Here is a 25,398-nt window from a genome sequence, read left to right as displayed (position 1 = left end):
TTTGTGCTCACATAACCAGTGATGACCATACACACAAATGAGGAACTAAACAAGAACCACCATGTTGATTTCAGTTCCATTTGCCAATGTGCATACACAAAATGTCAGGGCTGCCCGGGGGCGGGGGGGGGGGGGGAAGTGGGGCAATTTGTCCCAGGCCCCCGGTCCCGGAGGGGCCCCCACGAGAATATAGTATTCTATAGTATTGCAACTTTTTTTTTTATGGAAGGGGCCCCTGAAATTGCTTTGCCCCAGGCCCCCTGAATCCTCTGGGCTAGGGTTACCATATTTTAATTTAAAAAAAAGGAGGACACTCCATGGGGCCCCGCCCCCACCCCAACTCCGCCCCTTCCCTGCCCCCAGCCCCGCTCCAACTCTGCCCCCTCCCCTGAACACTCCGCTCCCTGCTTCTCCCCCTCCCCTGCTTCCCACGAATCAAATGTTCGCGGAAAGCCTGAAACAGGGAGGCAGCAGGTAAGCTGGGGCGGGGCGCGGCGCAGCCCAGTCCGGCCCCCCCGGCCGAGCGGCTCCCTTCGGCGGCCGGCCGGCCCAGGCCAAGAGGTTCTGGCCCCAGCGTCTCCCGGCTCAGCTCGGGCCCTGGGGCACCGGCCCCCGGCCGAGCACCGCCGGCCCCAGCCGAGCACCGCCGACCCCTCCCTCCCTATTTTCCCGGACATGTCCGGCTTTTTGGGATTTCCTCCCGGACGGGGATTTGAGGCCCGAAAATCCGGACGTATGGTAACCCTACTCTGGGCGGCCCTGCAAAAGGTTGACCACACAGAAAAGAACAAAGTTATTTGGGACAAAAATTTTAGTTCAAGCTCCTAAGAAACAATCAAGCAATAGAGGTTAAGATATAGTGTATTTAAAGAGTACTTAACAATATCCTTTTGCAGGCATCACTGCGTATGATGAAAATTTCCAGAACACTTCCTTCCCCAAACACTCCCATTTAAAATGAATATTTGGGGTCAAGGTCATTAAAAAGAAAACACTATTAAATTCTTTGAAATTCTGTGGGGCACTAGAAATTTAAAGGTCTCTGGGATCCTTTAATTTAAATTTGACTAAAATATTTAAATAAACACTTAACCTCACTGGAGCGGCGGATTAATTTTTCTTTCAAATGCTTGCATAACTGAATCAGAGTACAATGATTTTTTTAAGCCCCAGACCTGGAAACACTTTCCTCACAGGAGTACTGAGATCAGTGAGCTTGCACATGTGTGTAAAGTTATGCCTACGCCTGTTTGAAGATCAGGGAGTTATTTAATAATGCATTAATTAAGGTAAAGTGTAATAAAAATGAATAGCAATTGACATCCTGTTTTGGGAACCACAGCCTGCCCTCAATTCCAATGGACTCAGTGATCTATTAGGCCTTTTCCATGTCAAACATCCCATTGTATATTGCCATTAAACTTTCTTTTAGTTCCAGATCATCCAATCTTCTCATATGTTAGAAGCAACCAGCTCTGTGTGGTGTGTCATATTCTCTGAACAGTTGACAAAATTCAGAGCTAAGAGTGAATGGCTCTAAATATCAGGTCCTGCTTCTGAAATAAGAACCATGAAACGTTTGAAGTTCAAAAGAATTTGCTGTCCAAAAATAGCATGAGAAAGCTGCCTCTGCTGATCTATTGTTGTGCCTGCCGGCTTGCAGCATCACACGGTACAACATTGTGTCACAAAAGCAGCCCCCAAAGTGTTTACTTTTTTATGACAAATACTCTAAATTGGGTTCTTATAGTGAAACATTGTTTATGCAGCTGTGATTTCATAAATGAATCCTGACATTCTGCTCTAATGCATCTTTGTTTCAAAGACACTGGTTTTTTTTTTCTCTCTTTTGTGGATTTTTCAAATAAAACCTCCTAATTAAGTACAATCATTGTGCATGAGATCCACAAAATCAATTTGTTTTGCTGGGTTAAATGTTTCCATCTTTTGTTACATGAATGCTAGTCTCTTAAAGAGATATCCTCTTCTCCTGAATAGGTCTTTTGGAGCCAATAATTCAAACCCTTACTCACCCAAGAATCCTGTTGATCTTAGGGACTACTCGCATGAGTAAGGGTTTGAAGAAGCCGTTTTTTCCATAGACATATTGAGTGTAAAACTAAAGACATATTGGCCAAATAGCGTCAGCAGGTTAGCATACTGGAAACTGATCAGGGCTGAACCCTGACCAAGCAAGAGTTAAAGGCTCTCGTAGATTAAAGGTGCTATTTTCCCCTCTTCATTTGACCAGCCAGGTCATAGATTGACAAATATAGTAAAATAAGCCTAGTGGAGAAAAGTATCTGTAACGATCCAATAGTATACTCAGTGTATGTTTATGTGTATATAGTGCAGCTGGTTGAATGTTTTCAAGTTGCACATTTTTGATGAAATTTCAAAATGAACAAAAAAATAGAAAGTGTCTTAACATTTTCATATATCCTCATGTTTTTGAACAATAGATCTTGTTGACATGTTTTGAATTTCAAAATTTTGATTTTGTTTTTATAAGGGGAAATTTTTGTAAAAATATTTGGAATCTTCAGAAAATGTTGCTGCTAACAATCGAAGACCTCTTTACTGGGCGAGTGTGAACAGTGATTTTTTTAAAAGCTTATAATTTGGCCAAATTTGAGTGAATTTCCCTGGGAATGGCAAAAGGCATATCCCTGATGCAAAGGCCAACCTTCTGCCACATTTCAAGTCACTGCTCCAAAGCATGGGGGTGCTAGAGCTGTTCAAAGAAAAGGTCAGAATTAAAAAAAAAAAAAAAAAAAAAAAGGCAAAGCAATGTATTTTTCCCTTGCCTCATCCTCCAAAACCGTTTTCTGAATTTTGACTGAAAATTTCCAAAAAGGTTCAGCCTGAGGCAGACTCCCAGCATGGCAAATTTCAGACCAAATAGTTATAGTTTAGCAAAGTTATAAGCAACTAAACACAAAGTTTCATAATGGCAAGTGTTGGGCTACCTTCATAGGTGTTGCTACCAGCCTGGCCGTTAATACCTATTGCCATGCAAAAGAGTTCATGGCTGAAATCATGTATGTGAAGAGTTACAAAAAATCCATTTAAAAAGTCATTACCACAGAATTTGTCAGTACTCCTTGAAGTGTATACATTAATTTGTTTCACTGTCTGTATCTCTTTTGTAATTGCTTTCCACTAATCTACCTTATGAGTTTTTCTAGCAGGAGTTGTCACCAGATCAATGACTATTATGCAAATATTGCAGAATATTAGCAAAATGCAAATTTTGAATTACTATATGCAAATGTTCACGCCAGAACTCTGATTTTAAAGTTACACTCATCCAATCAGGCAACAGAAGTGTACCATGTGACTTGTGTCCAGTCAGAACAGCTCAAGTTTCCAATTTTGCATGTCAAGTACTTTCAGGTTGATCCTTTCTTCCACATGTGTTTCAGGCAGACATCTTGTCAGGTGGCGGTAGTAAAGAATCACGAAGAGCAGCTTTCTTCTAGCACTAGAATAGATGCATTATTAGAATAAGGCAAACAGTGCTACCCCTAAGGCTGCGCTCTCTCTCCCTCTCCCCCTCTGGTTTACTCTAAAGCTTAGCTGGGGCTCCTTGCTGCAGTTTTAAGGAAACAATAGTTATAGCCTCACATGGTACAGTATTTTTAACGTAGGGCCTGATCCTAATGTCTTTACCCAGCATTCATTCTTGAATTTTGCCTAAAACTTTAGGATTCAGACCATTTTCCCCATCAGATTTCCAAAGGGATATTTTTTCAGTCCTTTAGTATGAATGTAATAAGTGCTCCATATAAGTCTAATTTTTCATTTACAATACACCAAGTAAACTCTCACTCAGTAACAGGACATCTTGCTAAAAGACTAAAATGCTACCAACCTGCCTCCTAGCAAAAGCAGGTTTCTGCCAACACTGCTTGCTTGCGATGAATGATTCTTTTGGCTGATATTTTGAGGCAGGCCAGTGGATGTCGTTGTTGAGTCATTGATCTCTTGATCTGAACTGGTACTGCTGAATGTAACACTGGAGGCTACTCTCTCATAAAAAGAAGAAGAAAGAAGGATTAAAGATGAAAAATGTGGCAGGCTAAATGACACACTTTAAAGTGTAAACAGTGACTGCACATTGTTGAGAAAAGATCTTCTGGGAGCTACTAACATTCTGAATGTCATCCTGAAGTGGTTGTTATAAAGCAAGAAAGTTGATAAAAGAGTTGCAGTATAAAAGGCAGTTTAGGCTTAATTATAGCTAGGGTCTGCTTTTTTTATATACACACCCTGACATCAATATCTTTTCAGTAGATGGCTGTGTGAAGTAAACCTATCTGTGAAAGGCAAATTATTATTTCAGGGGGCCTTTAAGTTGAAATGAATTAAAAGTGGAAAATGTGATGTTACATCCAGGATTGCAAAGGACCTGCCATGCCAGTAATATTTTTAGTGATTGGATAAAGTGGTGTCGATGAAAGAAAGGTAATTGCCCTGTGCTTTTGCTCAAACCTTTTCCAGAATTCAAAATACACTTTTTTTTTGGTTTACATTTCCATGCACTTCCACACTTTAGTCTCGGAGTGAAGAGGGAGAACCTCAATCACCGTAAAGGGGCTATTTAAAAAAATAATAGTATCAATCCAGCCAAATGCAGAAAGCATTGGAAATCTCAGGAGAGGGTCTTGTGAGTTTCTGAATTATGCCGGGTCTACAAACAGGTTTTTGTACTGGTATAGCTATATTGGAGGGGAGGGGGGGGGATTTTTTTTTAAAATCAATGTAGTTATATTGTTGCAACCCATAGTGTGGGCACAGTTCTATCTGTATAAAAGAGCCTTATACTGGTATAGCTTATTCCCTTTCCCCTAAAACTGCATTCATAATCAGGGGAAATTGTAGCACTAATTTTTCTTTTAATATATAAAACCCCCACATTTTTCAGTTTTTCTTCTGTTTCATCATGATATCTGTTGCTATGTGCTTAGCTGTAATTTGAACACCCAAGCTCTGATTTTATTTTGATTCCCACCTGTTTTACACCAGTGTCACTCTGATTTTAAATGACTTACTCCTGATTTATACACGTGTACGCAAGCTCTGAATTAGCCCAGCAGAGTACAATAAAACACAAAGCAATACTGACATGGCAGATTAGTGCGCCAAAGAGTGGAAAAACTCACTTTCCAAACCAAATTATCTGCTCGTCATTTTGTTCCTTTTAAAATAGCTTCTATGAGTCAAGAATGACACAGCTCCCTTCATATTCACAGGTAATCAAACAAGTCACTTCTTGCTTCTGTGGGTAGACACTGCTGTTGAAACTGTGACCCACTCAAACTGGGTGAAGCATTTCTATTTAGAGAAGTTTCTGCACTTGCTTCCTCTGCTTTTCCTTTAAATAACCTTTCTGGCTGTGAGCAAATCAGAGATATTTCCCTTCCACCCTCCCCAGAAAAAGAACTCCTTTTGTATTGCTCATTGCTTTTAAAGATGTTAGGACATCATGTGACTCATCTCTCTTTATTTAGCAAATTCAGTTGGAAAAATACTATAAAATTACCGGGAGTGTAGGGGGGGGGGGAAATCCACTTTCTAGTTTTCGTTAGCATTATGGTTCATAAAATGTTCAGTTACTCTATGAAGTCCAATGAATCTTTACAATATGGTAGATTATAACAGGAATATTAATCCAATTGATATTTTTGAAAATTATTATTTATTAAGCAGGACAACGTGCTCAGTGTGGAACAAGACACAGCCTAATTGTATCCAGGTGGGCAGGAGCCTTGTATCCCCCCTCTGAAGTCCATGGGGCTCTGTGTGAGCACAGGGGCCAACTAATAGAGATCCAGTTGCAGGATCAGTGCCAAAGGGAGAACAGCCCATGCTTAGAAAGGCTTATCATCTAACTGAAGTGAGAGAGAAGACAGAATGCACTTTGAAACTATGGATTACTTCAGCCATCTCCAGAAACAATGGAAAAAACATTTCAAATGAACAACACTGTACAAAAAGCCACACCAAAAGAATGTTGGGATTTAAGATATAGGTTTGGCCTAAGTGAGAGCAAGTCATGCTTCTGAGGAGTTGCATCAAACTTACAATGGGCGTGATATCAATGCCCAGTATTTAAACAGCCATGTAAGAAAGCATGTAGTCAAATGAGAAACAAAATTAGGGTTAGAATGATGAATCATAAAAATTAGAGATGAAAGACCCGCTAGGACTTCACGATCTCTTGCCAATGCAGAATGATTGCCTTCTCTTCTGCATATCCAGTCTAGTTTTAAATGTTCTAAGTAATGGAGTTTCTAGTACTTTCCTTGGGGGACTCTTCCATAGCTTAATAGATCTGTAGCATGAAAGAATGATTGTTTGGTCTCATGCACAAGGGTATAATTAGGAAAAACTGAATGCATTTAAGAAAGGGAAAATTTAAGCTAAATGTCAGGAGAATCTCTCCAACAGCTGGATGTATTAGACTGTGGATAGACTGTGGAAGAGTCTCTCAAGGAAGTGTTGGAAGTTTCATCACTTGGGACATGCAGAACTAAGCTGATACAAAAACCTACCCCAAAATAAAAAATTCAGTAAAGTTAGAGCTAGTCAAGAAAGCCCCCAAAATTTGACAAATTTTTGCAATTTCAGGGGTTCCCCCTGTCTCCGCAACTGAACATCAAATTTTTGATTAAAAACGCAGTTCTGGTAGAAGCACCTTAGGGAGCAATTCTGCATTGGCAAGGAGATGAGCTGAATGATCCAATGGGTCTTTTCCATCTCTTCGTTCTGTGATCTCATCAACAGGAAATTTTTATTTCTGCCTAAACTCTACTCTGTGATGAGTGTCCCAGAGGAAGGGGGGATACTTAATGTTGCTCTTAGTAGCTCTGTTACTACTGCATCTTTACATTAAGAGTTACTAATACCTCTCAGCACTAAAGCTCTGCGGTCCTTTGGGAGAAGGAACATGCCGCACAGAATGGCTGTTCCCCAGCTCCTCGCCCTGTGGTCGGACAATGCCACCTTTTCAGGTGCTGCAGATGGGATGCTAGAGGTACTGCAGGTGGTTATGAGGTTTGAGAACGTTACACCTCAATCCCACCATTTGCCTCCCAACTTTCCAGGGTGATTTCTGTGGTTTCACTTGCCCCTGCTCTGGAGAGGGGATTGCACACATTTAAGAAGTGGAAAAGGGGAACGACCCATGGGATAACCAGAGAACAATGAGGCATGAGGGATTTCTAATAGATACAAGCCTAAGAAGAAATGACTATATAGGGATTATACAGTTAAAGTGTGCCCCCAGTTCACACCTAGGCCTTGTCTATACTACCGGGGTAAGTCGACCTAAGTCACACTTCTGGTGGAATCGACGTAGCTTAGGTCGACTTAGTGCGGTGTCTACACCACGCTGCATTGACAGGAGAGGCTCTCCCATCAACTTAGTTACTCCTCTCATTCCGGTGGAGTACCGGGGTCGACCGGAGAGTGCTCTGCCATCAATGTAGTGGGTCTTCACTAGACCCGCTAAATTGACCCCCGCTGCATCGATCGCAGCAGTGTCGATCCCCAGTAAGTGTAGACATGGCCTAAGATCTACCAACTTTTACTTTGGGTTAAACTGCACCACCAGTTGAGCTAGCTGGCTGCGGCAAGGAATGCAAGGCCCTGTTGGGGGTATAGGCAGTGGGTGTGCTTCCTTTGCTTGCCTGGAAATTCTGGTAGCTTCTGCTGGAGTGGTGCAGCTACACGCAACTCCTAGTACAAGCTCTCTGCCTATCAGGCATAACTGAGCCCTCAGTCAGTAATCCTGCTAAGTGAGATTCACCGTAATGCAGTGTAACTGTACAGGAAAAACTCCAAGTCATTTTAATTAACATATCCCTGAAGATGTTCATACGGGATCTAACAACTGTCGTAACATATTGCTTTCCACGGGGAGCCAACATCATATGATGAGAGCCTTCGAAACAAAAATGCTATAGAGAGGGTGATTGGCATGCGTAGCTCTAGGCCTGCAATATGACTCATTCAGAGAAAAGGGAATGAAGGGCAAGAATACTTCGGTGGAGTCACAGCTGAGGAACACACGCTCAGTGTAATACTGTGAATCAATGGCATTGCAGGTGGCTCAGCTAGGCTCCCAGTTGTGAAGTGACTTTTGTTTTCCTGGGTTCAATGCCAGTGCAAACTATTTGCTTCACAACATACTACAGTGTTTACTGGGTAGCAGTTTCCACTGGCTGTTGACTTTCTCTAAAAGTTTTCATTTACAGTAAAAAAACCCAGAATCCTTTCTAGACGAGCCCTTGTTCTACCCTCAGAAAATGCAGGAAGGACGTAACGGCGGAATCAATCCAAGAAAAACAAAGAATAAATGAAGAGAGGGAGAGGGAAGATAAGGGGTGGTTTTTCCTTTTCAACTAGAATTTTTTTTCCATTGTGCATTGCTAAGTATCGAGGTGAAAGTTGCCTTTTGGCAGCAGGTCTCAAAGTTAAGAGATCCTCAGGTCTACTGGCTCTGCCACAAATTTCCTGGGTGGCGTTGGCGAAGTCACTCCTTCTCCAGGCCTCAGTTTTGCCATCTGCAGAATGATTTGACTGAACTTCACAGGGATATCGTAAAGCGGAATTTATTCCTGCTCACAAGGCACTCCATGACCTTTGGATGGATGGTGTTAACAAGCTGTTTGCCTTATTTATAAGTATTATTGTAACAAATATTTTCTTGCATTCTATACAGTATATTTTTCCACTTATATTGTATATAATACTGTGTGAATGACTGCAGTCCCAATGGAAGTGAGAGACTAAGGGTACTTTGTTTTCCCACATAACTCAGCCAATCAGGCCTGATCTCTAACACCTCTGCTATTGCAGTCCTGGGCCTTTTGAGTAGAAACTGCTGATCATGCCAAATTCTCTGGTGTTTCATAATGTGGACTAACATCCACAGGGGATTGGAGGAGATCACTAGGTTCATTTTCACTTAAGGCCTGTGGCAGATCAGAGACTACATGTCTAGATGTGAAAGGTCAGCATTATTTACCCACTGTGACACATAGCTCCTGTTTTTAACTATACAAATATGACTTATGATATTTTAAAAATGTAAATGGTTTCATTGTATTTTTTTCAAGGAGGTGAACTCTGCATAGAGAAGGGTTATATTTTAAGTGCAGTTACTTTTAGATATTTGTACTGGTTATAAATTGGGAGATTTAATGGGAATACATAAAAGAAATGATCTTCTTCTAACGTTGCATGCCTCGATCTATATTGTACCTATATTTAGATAACTTTCTAAGATAAACTTCATGCAATATGACCATGATCTCTGAAGACTCAGGTACTTGATGGTGTCTTCTTTGTCTCTTGAATATTACAGTGTCAGTCTGGCATCTGGGGCCTGATCCAAAGCCCACTGAAGTCAATGGAATAAGCTCCTGGTATATATTAAAGGACATATTATACTGTATATTCACCTAGCTGTTCCTTAACATGGTATAGATGTAATCTTAGCCCATGGCTATATGTCCTGGCCAAATTCCAACATGGGTAATTAGTAGTGATGGGCAAGCCTCAATATGTTTGAGCAAAAAAAAAAGTGACTAAGAGACTTGGCTGCTTGGGGATGAATTTATCCAAACTACCCAATTCTCTTGACTATGAAATTAGGGCCTCATGAGATTTCTCATACATTTTTATCTCCAGTTCAAGCAGAAGTCTTGTGAGAAAAGGTTTTCATGTGGGATTTTGGCATTTTTGCTTCAGGTCTCTGTTGGAGCCCAGAAATGCAGACAATAATGAAAACAGGATATCCACTTTTTTGAACATCAAGAATATTTGGTTCACATTTGGGATCAAGGTCTGTCCTTTATTATCTGAATCTATTCATCATTCCTACAACTATATCCAGCACTACATCTTCCACTGCTTTCATGGGGAAATGTGTCCTTCAGTTAAACAGGGTTGTTGGAATTATTTTTTTAGTAGCCACAACATCACACCCTACAGGTAGTTGTTGTGGTGGATGAATTAAGTGATCTTATAGTCTCTGTAAATCAGCCAAATTCTTGGGGCCAGACTGCCTCCTCCCATTGAGAAAGCTGCACGAGGGAGCCAGAGGAGCAGGAAAACTCCGTAAGGATCACCAACTAGAGGAATATCTACTACAGAGCAATTCCCTCTCCCTCCGGCTCTGAAAGTGGAGAAAAAATAGGCCCCTGTTTCAGCAGAGCACATGCTTAACTTTAAACAGGTGGGGGTGAGTAATTCCTTCCCTATTCAATCATAGGGGTTAAGTATTTTACTGAACCAGAACCTGAAAAAAAACCTGACTCTTTTCTCCACTGTGTTGGAGTCAGTATTAAAATCAATGGAATTACACTGGCAGAAAACTGGTGTAATAGCGTAGAGAATCAAACCAGGAGTCTATTGTCCTTCTTCCATCAGCTCTCATTTACATAACTTGCAATAGTGAAAAGGAAGAGTAAGAAAATATCACTAAGGGAAAAGAGAAATACCATCTCTGCTTTGAAATGAAAAAATAAAGCAACAGAGAGGAGACCCATTCTCCCTTCTTTTTCCTCCTGCTAGAAATTGTCTTCATAAAACCCCAGAAGAAAAAATAAGGGAGAGAGAAGAGAGGAAAGGAGGAGGCAAAAGAAACAAGAAGAAATAAGAACATAAGAATGGTCACACTGGGTCAGACCAATGATCCATCTAGCCCAGTATCCTGTCTTCCAACAGTGGCTGGTGCCAGATGCTTCAGAGGGAATGAACAGAACAGGGCAATTATCGAGTGATCTATCTCCTGTTGTCCAGTCCCAGCTTCTTGGTGTCAGAAGTTTAGGGACACCCAGAGCATGGGGTTGCATCCCTGACCATTTTGGCTAATAGTCATTGATTAACCCATCCTCCATGGAGTTTTCTTTTCTGAATCCAGTTATACTTTTGGCCTTCACAACATCCCATGGCAATGAGCTGACTGTCAGACTGGGGGTGGGATGACTACTGTGTTCCTGGAAGTCTCCTCTGTGTATCTCTGTCTCCCTTATTCCTCCACTTCAGCTACTCTGGTCCCAAGAGCCCTTCCTTGCTCTCTGAGGGCCATGAGTATGCCACCTGCCCACAGGGCTGCCTTCATTGCAATCAACTGGATATCCCCACTCTACTGCTGGACTTTTGCCTGCTATGTTTTTTTTAAAAAGGAACAAAGAGAGGAGAGAGAAGAGGAGAGGGGGAAAATGAGAGGGTACTGCTTAAATATTGGAGAAGAGGTAAACTACTTTCAAAAACTCCTCTCCTCTGCACCCCCAACAAGAGGGATAAGTCTGACTTTGGCTCAGAGCAAGCATCTCTCAAACAAAAGGAGATGGCTAAAGATAGGCACAGAGCTTCTCCAAAAGCTGCCATCAAAGAAATTGATCAGAAATATATGAAGGTTGAAATTTAAGTGTCAATCAAAGACCTCAAAAATGAGGTGGAAGAGTTAGCAGTCTGGCATGCTGAAATGGAAGCAGGTGTGAAAGTTCAGGCTGACAGTCTTGCTTTGGATGAAAGTCCAAAGCAAATAGAAAAGAAAGGAGGAGCTCAACTCTGATGACCTTGAAAACTAGGGAAGACTTAAAATTAAAACATGTCTTAAAGGAGAATCCCAAACTGTTTGTGGAAGCTTCATCCAAAGACATCTTAAGTAGAGAAGAAACAGTCTTGATAGATTCCACAATGCTCTCTTTCCCAAGTCTGAAACAGGAGTCTGCCCTCAGGACTCAGGGTATGTCTACACTACAGGATTAATCCGAATTTATATAATTCGAATTTTGGAAACAGATTGTATAAAGTCGAATGTATGCGGCCACACTAAGCACATTAATTCAGTGGTGTGCGTCCATGTACCAGGGCTAGCGTCGATTTCCAGAGCATAGCACTGTGGGTAGCTATCCCATAGTTCCCGCAGTCTCCTCCGCCCATTGGAATTCTGGGTTGAGATCCCAATGCCTGATGGGGCCAAAAACATTGTCGCGGGTGGTTCTGGGTATATCCTCCCCCCTCTCCAGGGAAGCAACGGCAGACAACCGTTTCGCACCTTTTTCCTGGGTGAACAGTGCAGACGCCATACCACGGCAAGCCTGGAGCCCGCTCAGCTCAAGACAGCAGTCATGAACATTGTAAACACCTCGCGCGTTATCGTGCAGTTTATGCTGAACCAGAACCTGCAAAACCAGGCGGCAAGGAGTAGGCTATGGCAGCGCGGCGGCGAGAGTGATGAGGATATGGACATGGAATTCTATCAAACCGCGGGACCCGGTGCTTTGGAGATCATGCTGTTAATGGGGCAGGTTATAGCTGTGGAACGCCGATTCTGGGCCCGGGAAACAAGCACAGACTGGTGGGACCGCATAGTGTTGCAGGTGTGGGACGATTCCCAGTGGCTGCGAAACTTTCGCATGCGTAAGGGCACTTTCTTGGAACTTTGTGACTTGCTTTCCCCTGCCCTGAAGCGCCAGAATACCAAGTTGAGAGCAGCCCTCACAGTTGAGAAGCGAGTGGCGATAGCCCTGTGGAAGCTTGCAACGCCAGACAGCTACCGGTCAGTCGGGAATCAATTTGGAGTGGGCAAATCTACTGTGGGGGCTGCTGTGATGCAAGTAGCCAAAGCAATCACTGAGCTGCTGCTACGAAAGGTAGTGACTCTGGGAAATGTACAGGTCATAGTGGATGGCTTTGCTGCAATGGGATTCCCTAACTGTGGTGGGGCGATAGATGGAACCCATATCCCTATCTTGGCACCGGAGCACCAGGGTACCCAGTACATAAACCGCAAGGGGTACTTTTCAATGGTGCTGCAAGCACTTGTGGATCACAAGGGACGTTTCACCAACATCAACGTGGGCTGGCCGGGAAGGGTTCATGACGCTTGCGTCTTCAGGAACACTAATCTGTTTAAACGGCTGCATCAAGGGACTTACTTCCCAGACCAGAAGATAACCATTGGGGATATTGAAATGCCTATAGTTATCCTTGGGGACCCAGCCTACCCCTTAATGCCATGGCTCATGAAGCCATACACAGGCAGCCTGGACAGGAGTCAGGAGCTGTTCAACTACAGGCTGAGCAAGTGCAGAATGGTGGTAGAATGTGCATTTGGCCATTTAAAAGGTCGCTGGCGCACATTACTGACTCGCTCAGACCTCAGCCAAACCAATATCCCCATTGTTATTGTTGCTTGCTGTGTGCTCCACAATCTCTGTGAGAGTAAGGGGGAGACCTTTATGGCAGGGTGGGAGGCTGAGGCAAATTGCCTGGCTGCTGATTATGCGCAGCCAGACACCAGGGCAATTAGAAGATCACACCAGGAAGCGCTGCGCATCAGAGAAGCTTTGAAAACCAGTTTCATGACTGGCCAGGCTACGGTGTGAAAGTTCTGTTTGTTGAAAACCCACCCCCTTGATTGACTCATTCCCTGTAAGCAAACCACCCTCCCCCCTTAAATCACAGCTTGCTTTTAAAAGAAATAAAGTCACTATTGTTTAAAAATCATGTATTCTTTATTAATTGATTATAAACATAGGGAGAGAACCGACAAGGTAATCTGAGTGAGGTTTGGGAGGAGGATAGGAGGGAAGTAAAAGGCCACTGAAAAAATTCAATATAATGACAGCCTTTTGGTTGGGCTGTCCACTGGGGTGGAGTGGGAGGGTGCACGGAGCCTCCCTCCCCCCCGCGTTCTTACACGTCTGGGTGAGGAGGATATGGAACATGGTGAGGGGGGAGGGAGGTTATACAGCGTCTGCAGCGGCAGTCTGTTATCCTGCTGCCATTCCTGAAGCTCCACCAGACGCCGGAGCATGTCCGTTTGATCACGCAGCAGCCCCAGCGTTGCAGCCTGCCACCTCTCATCTTGAGCGTCCCTCTTAACCTCACGTTCACTGGCATCTTTCCTATATTTAGATACCGTGTCCTTCCACTCATTCAAATGAGCTCTTTCATTGCGGGTGCATTCAATTATTTCCGAGAACATCTCGTCTCGCGTCCTCTTTCTCTGCCGCCTTATCTGAGATAGCCTTCGGGACGGAGGAGGGAGGCTTGAAAAATTTGCAGCTGCTGGAGGGAGGGTTGAAAAAAAGGAGAGAAGTTTTTTAAATGATACATTTTACAGAACAATGCTTATACTCTTTCATGGTGAACAACACTATTCACATTACATAGCACATGTGATTTCAGTACAAGGTTGCATTTTCCATCTTAATATTGAGTGCCTGTGGCTTTGGTGTTAAAGATCACAGACGCAGGTCCGGGCAACAGAATTCAGCTTGCATGCGGCCATGGTAAGCCATTGTCTTTTGGCTTCTGCGCCCTCCTTTCCCATATACCAAGCAAAGCCCGTTGACTGCTGCGGTTTTCCTGTTAACCTTCAGCAGCAGAAAACAAACTAACCCCCCGCATCCAAGTCTCTGGGATGATCGCTTTATCCCTCCCCCCACCGTGTGGCTGGTATCAGGGAAGATCCCTGCAGAAACCAAACTAACCCCCCGCCCCCTCTCCCGCCATGAATTATCTGGGATGATCGCTGTACCCCTCCCCCCACCGTGTGGCTGGTAACAGGGAAGATCCCTGCTAGCCAAACGCGAAAAGCTCAGGGCCAATTCCCCACCCCCCGCGCTTGGCTAACTGCAGGGAAGGATTTCTTTTCAGCCACAGGCAAACAGCCCAGTAGGAATGGCCACCTCTGTCCCCTTAATTAAATTACAGTATTTCAACCAGGTTACCATGAGCGATATCACTCTCCTGAGGATTACCCAGCGAGATAAAGAACGGATGTTGCTTGAATGCCAGCAAACACCGGGACCATACGCTGCCAGGCTTTGTCATGCAATGATACCAGATTACTTGCTACTAGCATGGCGTGGTCAAGTTTCCTACCATGGAGGACGGAATAAGGCTGCACTGCCCAAAAACTTTGTGGCAAGGCTTTTGGAGTACCTCCAGGAGAGCTTCATGGAGATGTCCCTGGAGGATTTCCGCTCCATACCCAGACACGTTAACAGACTGTTCCAGTAGCTGTACTGGCCGCGATTGCATCCCAAGTCCTCAGGGCAAATTAATCATTAAAAAATGCTTGCTTTTAAAACAAGTTTTATATTTTAAAAGGTAAACTCACCTGAGGTCCCTTCCATGGGGTCATGGTCTTGGATACTGGCTTGGGAGGGTTGGGAGGGTACTTCAGTCAGGCTGAGAAAAAGATCCTGGCTGTTGGGGAGAACGGAGTGCTGTGTGCTCTCCGCAAGCTCCTCCTCCTCCTCCTCCTCCTCTTCCCCGTCCGCAGAATCCTCAGGTGTAGCTGATGAGATTACCCCCGCCTCGGAATCCACGGTCAGAGGTGGGGTAGTGGTGGCGGCCCCCCCTAGAACTGCATGCAGCTCGGCGTAGAAGCGGCATGTCCGTGGCTCTGACCCGGAGCGACCGTTTGCCTCCTTTGTTTTTTGATAGGCTTGTCTGAGCTCCTTGACTTTCACGCGGCACTGATCTGAGGGCTGGTCTACACTAACCCCCCAATTCGAACTAAGATATGCAACTTCAGCTACGTGAATAACGTAGCTGAAGTCGACGTACCTTAGTTCGAACTTACCGCGGTCCAGACGCGGCAGGCAGGCTCCCCCGTCGACTCCGCGTACTCCTCTCGCCGAGCAGGAGTACCGGAGTTGACGGCGAGCACTTCTGGGTTCGATTTATCGCGTCCAGACAAGACGCGATAAATCGAACCCAGAAGTTCGATTGCTTGCCGTCGAACCAGAGGGTAAGTATAGACGTACCCTCAGTCCCTATTGTGGCCTCTCTCCATCATGCCCTTGGAGATTTTTTCAAAAGTTTTGGCATTTCGTCTTTTCGAACGAAGTTCTGCTAGCACTGAATCCTCTCCCCATATAGCGATCAGATCCAGTACCTCCCGTACGGTCCATGCTGGTGCTCTTTTTCGATTATCGGCCTGCATGGTTACCTGTGCTGATGATCTATCTGTGGTCACCTGTGCTCTCCACGCTGGGCAAACAGGAAATGAAATTCAAATGTTCGCGGGGCTTTTCCTGTCTACCTGGCCAGTGCATCCGAGTTCAGATTGCTGTCCAGAGTGGTCACAATGGTGCACTGTGGGATAGCTCCCGGAGGCCAATACCATCGAACTGCGGCCACACTAACCCTAATTCGAAATGACAATATCGATTTTGGCGCTACTCCGCTCGTCAGGGTGGAGTACAGAAATCGATTTTAAGAGCCCTTTATTTTGAAATAAATGGCTTCGTTGTGTGGACGGGTGCAGGGTTAATTCGATTTAACGCTGCTAAATCCGAATTAAAGTCATAGTGTAGACCAGGCCTCAGTCATCTTTCCCCACTACTCTGTTGATTAGGAAAAAAAAAGACAAGCCAAAAATAAACAATAACCCCCACACACACCACAACCAAAATTCAAGAACTAGAGGAATCCCTAACAATTCAAGAGATTGGCTATATTCATCCCTAGACTTGTCAGCTTTAACTTCAAATTACACTGGTCTACAATTTTTGAGACGTCGTCTGCTTCAGAGATAAAATGTGCTATTTAGTATGTATTTTGATGTTCTGAATTCAAATATGACAATTAAAACAACTGATTGGCTACTGTTTCTAAGATATTTAAGTTTTTACATTTTATGTCTATGTATATTGTGTAGATAGTAGAGTTTTAATCATAAATTGTAAACCTAGGTCTTTTCATGTGTTTATGGTTGCTTTACATGATAATATTTCACCTGTCCTGTTTATGTAACACTTCAAAAATCAGCAAAAGGGTTATATAAATAAAAGTTATTATGAAACAAAAGGCAAAAAACTATTCTGTACATAGTTTAGTCCTATTCAGTGTCTACTCGGCGCTTCTTGGCTTGTCTCTTGTATTCATTAAATGGAGCATCTCTTGTCACTGTCCAGCAATAGTCTGCAAGCATTGATGGGCTCCATTTGCCCTGATAGCATTTCTCCATTGTTGCAATGTCCTGGTGAAATCGCTCGCCGTGCTCGGCGCTCACTGCTCCGCAGTTCGGTGGAAAAAAATCTAGATGAGAGTGCAAAAAATGTATCTTTAGTGACATGTTGCAACCAAGGCTTTTGTATGCCTTGAGGAGGTTTTCCACCAACAACCTGTAGTTGTCTGCCTTGTTGTTTCGGAGAAAATTTATTGCCACTAACTGGAAGGCTTTCCATGCCGTCTTTTCCTTGCCACACAGTGCATGGTCAAATGCATCATCTCGAAGAAGTTCACGAATCTGAGGACCAACAAAGACACCTTCCTTTATCTTAGCTTCACTTAACCTTGGAAATTTTCCACGGAGGTACTTGAAAGCTGCTTGTGTTTTGTCAATGGCCTTGACAAAGTTCTTCATCAGACCCAGCTTGATGTGTAAGGGTGGTAACAAAATCTTCCTTGATTCAACAAGTGGTGGATGCTGAACACTTTTCCTCCCAGGCTCCAATGACTGTCGGAGTGGCCAATCTTTCTTGATGTAGTGGGAATCTCTTGCACGACTATCCCATTCGCAGAGAAAACAGCAGTACTTTGTGTATCCAGTCTGCAGACCAAGCAAGAGAGCAACAACCTTCAAATCGCCACAAAGCTGCCACTGATGTTGGTCATAGTTTATGCACCTCAAAAGTTGTTTCATGTTGTCATAGGTTTCCTTCATATGGACTGCATGACCAACTGGAATTGATGGCAAAACATTGCCATTATGCAGTAAAACAGCTTTAAGACTCGTCTTCGATGAATCAATGAACAGTCTCCACTCATCTGGATCGTGAACGATGTTGAGGGCTGCCATCACACCATGGATGTTGTTGCAGGCTACAAGATCACCTTCCATGAAGAAGAATGGGACAAGATCCTTTTGACGGTCACGGAACATGGAAACCCGAACATCACCTGCCAGGAGATTCCACTGCTGTAGTCTGGAGCCCAACAGCTCTGCCTTACTCTTGGGTAGTTCCATATCCCTGACAAGGTCATTCAGTTCACCTTGTGTTATGAGGTGTGGTTCAGAGGAGGAGGATGGGAGAAAATGTGGGTCCTGTGACATTGATGGTTCAGGACCAGAAGTTTCATCCTCTTCCTCTTCCTCGTCTGACTCAAGTGAGAATGATTCTGGTGCATCAGGAACCGGCAGTCCTTCTCCGTGGGATACTGGGCGTATAGCTGATGGAATGTTTGGATAATGCACAGTCCACTTTTTCTTCTTTGATACACCTTTCCCAACGGGAGGCACCATGCAGAAGTAACAATTGCTGGTATGATCTGTTGGCTCTCTCCAAATCATTGGCACTGCAAAAGGCATAGATTTCCTTTTCCTATTCAACCACTGGCGAAGATTTGTTGCACGAGTGTTGCAGCATATGTGTGGGGCCCACCTCTTGTCCTGATCTCCAATTTTGCAGCCAAAATAAAGGTGATAGGCTTTCTTAACCATAGTGGTTATACTGCACTCTTGTGATGCAAAAGTCACTTCACCACAAACATAGCAGAAGTTATCTGCACTGTTCACACAAGTACGAGGCATCTCTGCTCACTTTGGCTAAACAGAAATGTGTCCCTTTGCAAAATCAAACACTGACAAATAAGAGAGCACGACACTGTATGATTTCTAGAGCTGATACAGGGCAATTTGTTCAGCAGAGTGATGTAAGCTTCGCTATGATTGCATCATCCATGACTTCTAGGAATAAAATGATGCAATTCATCTCATGTATGACGCAATACCAGCTTCAGATTGCATCATTCATTGTTTTGCCTAAAAAGCAAGTACTGTCCAAACCCAGTCATAGATTTATTCATAGATCCAGTCAAAGATGTATTTTAGTCATTTCTGGTTTAAATTGAGATCCCGTCCCTTTATAACTCACTTATCCTCCGCCATTCCCAAGTCAAGGGTCGTATATACTGACCCAATAGCATATCTTGAAAACTAGAGCCAATCAACAATTTTAAGCATCATTTTCGTTCTCAGTGACCCAGAATTAGTAAAGTTTGACTACATTTATTTCAGAAGCATTTTGGCTGTAGAGCAGTGTTACAAGAGACATTTTAAAAGGATTATGAGTGAGTTATGCCAAGCTAACATTAGAAACTGATAGAGATTTCCATTTAAATTGTGCTTTATGTATAAAACCTGAGTGCCATAGGGCATGCCTACCTATAGCACCTTTGCTGGCTAAGCATAGAACTGCAGCTACTTCTTGCCTCAGTTTCCATCATCAGGATTTTCTGTCTCTCCCAGGAATTCGAACAGCTCAGCCCTCCAGATGGGTCACCCTGAAAATTTAACCCCCTTCCAGGGTAACAAAGGTCCAAACAAGAGTCCTAAAACAACCACAAAGGTACTTTCACCCCACTTGGGTTCCTTTTCAGCCCACTCTCCAGACTCAGTTCTGTCCCTCATGCGTTACCTTTAAGTCTCTCCAGCTCTAGGAGAGACCCCTGATTCCAAGGCTCCTTCCATAGAGTCTCCTCACATCTTCCCTGTTCTGGGACAGGGGACTAACTCCCAGGCTGCTTTCCTGGAATCCTTCCACACCATACTTCAGGGCTTTTCACAGGACCCCAATTTACTCCCACTGAGTCCTCCACCAAACTGAATTTTCTCAGCCCTTTTATGAGGCCCTGGTGTTTCAGGACATCCCCTGACCCCAGTTAGTCTAGCCTCTTACAATCGGAGGCAGCTAATTATGCTGCAGGTGGGGCTGATTGAACAGGGCTGGCTAGCCCCAGGCCTCCTGGCCCCTAAAGTCTTAGGTCATCCTGTTACACTGAGACTCTACTCCTTCATGTTAAAGAAGGTGAAGAGCGCTGGGGTTAGAATTTGATTCAAAGAACAACAAAGGAAATGAGGAGGACAACAGCTATGTGGAAGGCAAACAAATATCCTAGCAGGCCATGAAACAAGTTGACCAAGCAGGTAAGTAAATTTCAGCAGAAAAAGATAACAGGAACTGAATTGTGTCTTTGCTTTCTCTGTGGTTAGGCTGGAACAATTCAGAACTTCTAGTTAATAATTCAAACCACTGATTATTGTATTTTGGTTCAATATAGGGGTTGTACCTAGAAGGCCAGATCCACCACTGGTGTAAACTGACATAGCTCCGCTGAAGTTTCTTCTCTAACTGATTCAGTAGAACTACATCAATTTACGCAAGCTGAGGATCTGTCCAGAATATTTAACTATTCCTTGAGCACTCTCTGTTAATTAGGGTCATCTCTAAAAGGGGAGAAAGGATAGAGAAGGAGATGACCAGAAGAGGAAAGAATTTCTTTTTCCTTACTAGCTTGAGTAGGAGTTCACAGCGGGCAACTCTGTCTCCTTTGCTGGTCGAACCTGCAGCTCTACTTCACCAGCAAGCTGCCAAACATCAGTGCTTCATGGAAGGGTGAGAGAAACACAGTCATTTCATGTACTAATATATGCCAATGACCCAGATGCAACAACAATGACATTTAGTGGCTATGGAAGAAGCAGTCACACTAGTACAATGTTCACATCAACATGGCCATATGGTTAGGAAGGATTTTTGGTTATCTTACAGCTTTCCCTGCATTTAAGTATTTAAGAATTAACATCAAGGATTAAATCATCTCCAAGAGAGAAAAAGAGTTCTCAGAACTGGGGAGATTTCATCCAGAAAGAACTTTCAGATGAAGGTTCCATTACAAACCACACAATGAAAGTACAGTAGAACCTCAGAGTTACGAACACCTTGGGAATGGAGGTTGTTCGTAACTCTGAAATGTTCGTAATTCTGAACAAAACGTTCTGGTTGTTCTTTCAAAAGTCTACAACTGAACATTGACTTAGTACAGCTTTGAAACTTTATTACACAGAAGAAAAATTCTGCTTTTGCTTTATATTTTTAGTAGTTTATGTTGAACAGAGTACTGTACTTGCTTTTTTTTTTTTTTTTTTTAAGTCTCTGCTGCTGCCTGATTGCATACATCTGGTTTCAAATGGGGTCGGTTCGTAACTCTGGTATTCATAACTCTGAGGTTCTACTGTAAACTGGCTTTTGGTTGGGTTGACCAGGAATTTTTTGCCTCAACTAGAGCTAAACAAGAGGGATAGCTATTTTGTTGTCTGAGGTCATAATTTTCAAACCTGGATGCCTAAAGCTAGGCTGCTAAATCCATGTGTAAGTTTGGCCTGACTGCAGAGATGCTGAGTGTCCATAAATTCCATTGAAGGCCATGGGGAGCTGTAGATGCTTATTGGCTTTGAAAACGAGGCTACCTTTATTTATGAGCCCAAACATGGATTCAAGCACTCCAGCTTTGAAAATTTTGGCCTGAAGTGACTGCAGTCACAAGAGATATAAGAAGATATCAGTTGGTAACAGGGACTTTAATAGGGCAAAATTACCTTAGGTTCTGTTTACGCTTCATGCAGGTGAAAGATCCTTCTTTGAGAACTTTTTCACTATATTAACAAGCTTTGCTTCTGACTTCATTAAAATGGGAAATATTTAAATGAAACATTTAATCCAATCTTAGCTAGGCCTGATAAAAATTGGTGTCAGAGAGATCTTCAGATCTATGCATAAAGACTAAAGTGTGAGATGTAGGTATTATTGGTACCTAGAGGGAACTAAATCTATTACCCAGGGACAACATTTATTTTTCTCATCCACACCAGGTATACACACAAACTCAACATGGTATGTTCTAATCTAATCTAACCTAACATAGCTTTCTCTTATATTGGCCCTATTAGAATCTGATATTGACCAGTTGAATTGAAGCGGCTATGCTCCATTTTCACCTACTATTCGCAAAAAGAATAATTTGGCTTAAATGGATTTGGGACACAATCCTTATGGAAAAGTTTACAGGCAATACAAAAACAAGTCCCAACAATTTTAGTACAATTTGACTCCATTTAAAAATAATGAAGAGTCAAGCTGCATTTAACTGCTTTTTCTTTATGTTGATATAAAGAATTTCCTCTGGCACAAATGGCGAGCTTGTTGTCTCTAGTGTCCCTTCATTTTGTTTGACATATATTTGCATACATTTAATGTATTCTTATGATTACACTGTACTACCTCTGTCCCATGTTTTCTTTGTTCTACTTTAATTTGTTTTACTTTATTTCTGAAAAGGAGTAAATCAAAGCTTTCTAAAAACAATTACAACTTTTGTGGAGATCTCATTTCAGGCCAAGTTCTGGTCCCACAAAAATTAGTAACAATGTTCACAAGGCCCGCCGCTTACTAAAGACAAATGTCTAAAACAAATGTGAAGTTTTTAGAACAAGCAGTTTTCAACTTCTGAGCAAACATGGAAAGGTTAGACGATTTTCAAAAAGTGAAATACCCCTATGTTTTCAAACCATTGACTTAAAAATAGGCTTATCTGATCAACCTCAAACTTTCAAAAAATAATCTCCTCTGGCCAAGAGACCACACATGAAATTTCAGGTGGAAAGGAGGGGTGTAAAAAAACCAACCCTAAAATTAGGGTCTTAGAATGGAAACTGACATAGAGTTGCTTCTATGGTTCCATAATAAGGACTCATGAAAAATAATTTCCAGTATGTCTCCATAAGTGAAGCCCCATTTTATTTCTTCCATAGTTCCTTATGGGCCTTTAAAGAGCTATGTAAGGAGCTATGAAAAGTCTCTAGCTAACAGGGAATTCCTTAAAGAAATAAAGCAGATTGGGAAACACATTTTATAGGTCTGGAAATATATTAATGATTAAGGGCTTGATCCTTAAAAGGGCTGAGTACTTGCAGCTCCCATTGACTTCAGTGAAAGCTGCAGATACCCAGCAACCCTCACTACTAGACCCTTGGCACTAGCATAATTTCATTCTATATTTATTGAAGATACAGCACATGTGGTACCTGCCCTCAGCAACTTACAATGTAAAGGCCAGATTCCAGTAGTGTCAAACCCAAGTGTTTAAAACTCATGAGTGTAGCCCCCAAATTCATGAGATTGTTTAAAAACAATAATTTGGGGATCTTTTTCTATATTATCTTTTGGGTTTTGAGGCTTTAAGGTTCATGCTTCCCTACTTTCCTTTGAAACTATGAGGACTAGAAACTTAGTTTTTAAAAACGAAAGCTAAGGTTGTCTTATAATTACGTCTCTCCTGTAGCTGGGATTGAAGAAAAACACCAAGTATTACAAGGCTTGTGATAAAACCACAAGAGTGGGCAAGATACCCTTCCTCAAGCTGAATAGCCCCTTACTCCACTAGATGTCCATTGACAAAGTGCCTGCTCCCAAACACAGTTTCAACCTCCCTTCTCCAAAACAGACGGCCCTTCTCCTAGATTCTGTCTTAGCCCCTCCTCATCTCACACACTCACTCATATAGATCCTGTTCTTCTGAATGTTTTGCTGTGAATGCTTAGGGGGTGGGGGAGAATGGCAGGTGAACCTGTGGAATGTAGTTGCTGATGGAGAATATTTTATCTGTCCAGGGCCACCCAGAGGATTCAGGTGGCCTGGGGCAAAGCAATTTCGGGGGCCCCTTCCATAAAAAAAAAGTTGCAATACTATAGAATACTATATCCTCGGGGGGGCCCTGCGGGGCCCAGGGCCTGGGGCAAATTGCCCCACTTCCCCCCCCCCAGCCCCCCAGCGGCCCTGTATCTGTCAGCAGCTGTACATGAACCTTTCTTTCTCTGTTGTGGGACTAAATCTGACAGAAAAGCTTTTATGTACACCCAGCTTGCATCAGTCAGGCTTGTGTGTGCCCAGTCCCTGTCCATGAATCAAGCTTGTGTGTACAAGACATAGATATTCACTTATAATGTGAATAATGACTAAATATGATTCTAAATCATATTTAAAATTAAAAATTAAAATTTTAATTTATTTATTTTTATTTATTTTAAATCAAACATTTTGAAAAAAATCAACCACCCGATGCATTCAGGATCCATCTCTTTATTGATTTTTGTGTTAGAGACTTTTTTTTAAAGACAAACAACTAGGCTAAAGGTTACATGGCAGGGCCTTCCTGCCCCAGCTGTTTTGTGTGAACTCATCTGAGGGGCCCTGTGATAATCTGCTGGGGTTCCCAGAACTGTGAGTCACTGTGTTACTCCTCCCGCCTCAGCAAGTGAGAGCTTTGCTACCGCTAAGCTGTGCGTGTCAGCTCCCTCACACACTAGCTTGTCTGCCTTGACAGCAAACTCTTTAGCACTCTGCCAGTCCAAACCTTGTCTAGCAGGTAACAATCAGTAAACCCCAATTCCAGAACTCGTCAGAGACATCTGTCCACAGTGCTCAGCCTCTCTGACTAGAGCACTCAAAACTTTATCAGGTTCACTGCTGCTTTAAAGAGACAGTACACAGCAGCTTATTAACTTACCTGGGGTTGACCACCCTCCACCTCAGTCGAAGCGGGGAGTTAGTTTATAGTAAAAGTAAAGTAAGTTTGTTAATAAAAGGGCATATGTTTAAGTGATATCAGGTATGAGGAATAAAGAGAGAAATGGTTACAAACAAACAAAAGTAAGAATATGCTCCTAAGACTTCAACCTAATTTAACAAACTAGAGTCCTTTGTTCAAAGAAGTTTTTTCTCACTAGTCATTCTTCCACCACGGGTGACCAGTTTTTTAGCCAGGACCCTTCCCAGAGCTCAAAGTGTTTGGTTTCTTTGGTTTCTCAGCTGAAGGATAACTTAGGGGTTTGCTCCCCCATCTTTATAGAGCAGTAAACTTTTAAAATGTACTCTAAATGTGCCTAAAAGGTTGTCCCCAGATGTTATCGCCTTTCCTCTGCTGGAAATGGATGCCATGCTGTTTGGTGTAGACTCCATGCTTGGCTCCTCCCCCACTGATGACTTTTACAATGCAAATGATCTCTTCCTGCAACCTCCAATACAAGTGAATAGCTCACTGAATTTGTCCAGCCCTTTTCTGAAGTGTTGGCCTCTTTCCGTTCTCTGGAGAAATCGTGTTTATCAACTCCCTGTGACATGCCTGGTTTAAACACATTTTAGTCACACATTTCCAGCACATCTGTAAAGCTCTTTGCAGGTTAACCATACATATATCACACAATAATATTAATGATCAGTGAGTTATTAGTTTTCTAGAGATATATTACATGCTGCCTTTTGGGTAAATATCATGACAACAGTATGCCATGGGGGGGGGGGGGGGGGGGCTTTTAGGGTTACAGGCCTGATCTGGTAGGTAGCCTCTGAGCACACCTATCAGATCGGGCTCTGCATGCAACTTAGGCTGGCAAACACCTATCCTCCATGGTTTGTGAATTGCTTAGGAGGGGATAGATGCCCGGGCGCTTAGAATGAAGCTGCAGTACGCGTGCCCAGAAGCAAAAACATAGGCACCTACAGGGTTAGCCAACAGCCA

Source organism: Emys orbicularis, chromosome 1 (assembly GCF_028017835.1).
Source record: "Emys orbicularis isolate rEmyOrb1 chromosome 1, rEmyOrb1.hap1, whole genome shotgun sequence".
Classification (NCBI taxonomy): Eukaryota; Metazoa; Chordata; order Testudines; family Emydidae; genus Emys; species Emys orbicularis.
Note: the sequence above shows the minus strand (reverse complement) of the source record.